Raw genomic sequence first — 3,430 nt, 5'->3', positions numbered from 1 at the left:
TTTTTGATTCATGATGAATTTATATTACCATTTCATTATTTATATAATTTTAATTATATAATATAAATTATAGTGAAACCTGTATAAAATGAAACATCAAGATACTAAAATGGGTTTCCATTTTATAAAAGTGCACAAAAAATATGTGCAGTGATTTTTATCTTTTATTGGTTTGTGAAACTTAAATTTTAATCACTCCAACTACTGTAAACAAATACAGAGACATTTTTTATATGCATATTACAGACCTGCCAACTCTCCGGATTTAGGCGGGAGACTCCGGATTTTTCATCCTTCCTCCTGCTCTTCGGATTTGTTAAAATTTCTCAGGATTTTGGCAGAGAATTAGGTTTTACGCGAGCTCTCACGTTGTCGTGACATCAATGACTGCCGTCGTCGTTAGAGAAAACATCCATAGAGGACAGCCGTGGTCATTTCCATCGAGCAGCCATAAAAAAAGACTTGACTTTCATTGCCGATAAACGCTACATAAATATTTATCAGGGGCATGACCTTGGTTGCTGAAATTCATGTATAACCGTTATTGTATTCCATTAACAGCTGTGCGGTAAACACAAGTTTTTTTGTCAGCAGCTTTGTATTTTGAAGGTTTTTAAATTGTTTCCTCCTATTAAATGTGTCTTCAGAAAGAAAATTTAAAACTTTAAGCTATATAAAGAAAAATGTAAACGTTTTAAGAGTTCATATATCCAAGATTACCAATCACTGATAGCCTCCATGAAAGGAAACACTTATGTTTTATGAACAGTATGTAGATGTGATTACTCTGTTTTGCATGGAAAGACTGACATGGAATTATATTCTGCTCAGGGGCAATACAGAACCTGCCTTGGAGGGAGGGGGGAAGGAATGGAACTTTTTCTTAATTGATAAAAAATTTAATGTTTTTTTTTTTTGATCGAGTATATGAATGCTGAGGGGGGGTACCATCTCGGGAGAATTTCTGGATTCCAAAAGTTGGCACTTCTGATATTAATATTTTGAATTCCTTCATATTTGTTTAAAATTACTATACATTTGCAATTTTATATTTAATGCGCTTGCTATACAAAGTTAATTAAATGTACAAAGTTGTCCTGAATAGCAATAGAATGAACACTTTTGTCAAAAGTGAGAAATTTTTAATTTTAATAGTTAAAATAAAAAATTGAGAAATTTTATAATTTTTTAAAAATAGTGACAATGGGAACAACTAATAACGTTTATGAAAGAAAGATTCTACATCTCTGTAACACTTAAATTTTAATTTTTTTCGTCTATTAGAACTCCATTTTTGTGTTCAAATTCAATATGCATTTCTTGCGGCTGGTGACCATACACTGAATGAAAACCTCTGCAGCAAACACGGCATTACTAATCTGTGAACAACATTTAATCTCCTCCTCCTTTTTCTCTCCTGAGCTAGTTTAAATGGAAATTATCAAAGTTTTTAAAAAAAAACAGATGTTTTCTAACAACATCCACCATTTCCATAAGTGAAATGCTAAATAGGCTTTTATTAAATTCTTAGTAATAAATTCCCTTTTCTTTTTTTTTTCATTCAAGTCCAACCCCTTTACTTCCAGAACCACTTCAGATAGATAATAAGCATTCATCATTTTTCCAAGAAGTGAAAGAGAGAATTCCTCAACTTTCTTCCATCTAAAGGACAAAAATTTCCTCTTGGCCAAAAATTCTTTCTATTTTAGCAGGTTTTTTTTTATCTACAAATAGACTAAATATGTCTTCCGTTTCCATTGGATAGTTTCTGTTTTAAAGAGTTTGTTTTTCCCATGATTGGAAAAAATATTAATCATCCACAAGGTTATTTTTCTGTTCAGTTCAAGACAGGTTTCAGTCATACAGGTTTCACTGCATAATTAATTTATATTATTTATATTTATATTTATATTTTTTTATGATGAACACAAGAAAATTCTGTGGCTTCTTGACAGCTTTGTTGGGTATCACTGCTATAATGGAATAGTCCAACAGTGACTGGGAATGACAAACAACAATAAAGGGGGTTTAGTGATTTCTGATATGGCAGTCAAAGGGTTAAAGATTTCTCAAATTTATAATGGGACTATGAATATAAAGCAATGCTCTAAAGTTACACAATAGGTGTGATCGACAATAACCATTCAAGTCGAGTTCATATAAGTGATGGTGGAATTTTTTGTCCTATATACATATAAATATTACCATACTTTCTTGGGTATAATACATTAAAAACATCAGAATTCCTTGCATAGCTGCCAACTTTGGAGAATTATAACTATAGGATGCAGATCCAAATTCATTATAAAAAAAATATAAAAGGAATTTTTGGAAAACAATATAGGGAATTTTCATAAACAAAATTAAAATAGCAGGGATTTTTTCCCTTTGCAAAAACGTGACATCGTGCAAGCCATTGTTGATCAGCACCAAGTCGCCAATTACCAACCATTGAGTTAAATTACCTACTTCACCAAACACCAACTCTGGCCATATCGCTACATTGCAAGTTACTGCCATTAATGAGATGGGTTGGAAATGAATGCACTGTCTATTTGTGGTCGCCTCAAGTTTTTTAGGGAAAATATATTATCTATATCCTCCCTTGGGTTTATCCTGTTGGTGAGTGATGGAGGAGTTGAGAAAAATCATGGTTATGCCAGTTAAATAAAATATTTATTACTATATAATTTATAAACTTAACAAAATTCAGGACGGTTGTTATTGCATGTTCATTCCGCAGTTACTGCCAGCGGAAGATTTTTTCTCGCCAAGCGAGATCAAATCTTGCCAAACATCGGCGGCTTGGCGGGATATACAACAGGTTCAAACCCGGGACTGTGACGGCAACCTTCACAGTGATAGATGAGCATCTTACCACCACACCACTCTGGCCCGGGCTAAATTACCTGTTATCACTACTTTCAAGTCGAATCGTACCACCAAAAAAAATCGCCATTGGCTCGAAATGGGACATATGGTAAAAACAAATACAAGTCATCTTGCCATTTTCCAGATGGCACAAGGCCAATTTGACACTGACTGTTTGGAAAATTTTGTCTTTTCCCTGTAAATGAAATACTTTGTTATTTGATGCAATGATGACAATTTACGTTATGCTTTTGATGTCATTTCAGGGATTAGAAACAAAAAACTGTATTTTTTTTCCAAACGAATTCTTTGGGAATAATTTTTCCTCAAAATTAGGGATTTGTTACAATCACCTTCAAAATGTGGGAGATAAAAGAATTTTTTGGGAGTCCGAGAGATGGAGTAGAAATTCTGGAGCTTCCTGAAAAATCTGGGAGACTTGGCAGCTATGTCCTTGGTATAGATTACATATTCCTGCATGTAATCTGATTTTTTAAGAGGCTGGAATATAAGATATGAATGTTTTAAAAATTTGTAAAAAAATAATTTTTTGAAGATT

The sequence above is a fragment of the Pholcus phalangioides genome, unplaced genomic scaffold, assembly GCF_987345545.1.
Source record: "Pholcus phalangioides strain wild (caught in Gottingen) unplaced genomic scaffold, Ppha-v1.0 ptg000039l_1, whole genome shotgun sequence".
Classification (NCBI taxonomy): domain Eukaryota; kingdom Metazoa; phylum Arthropoda; class Arachnida; order Araneae; family Pholcidae; genus Pholcus; species Pholcus phalangioides.
This window is presented reverse-complemented; position numbering follows the sequence as displayed.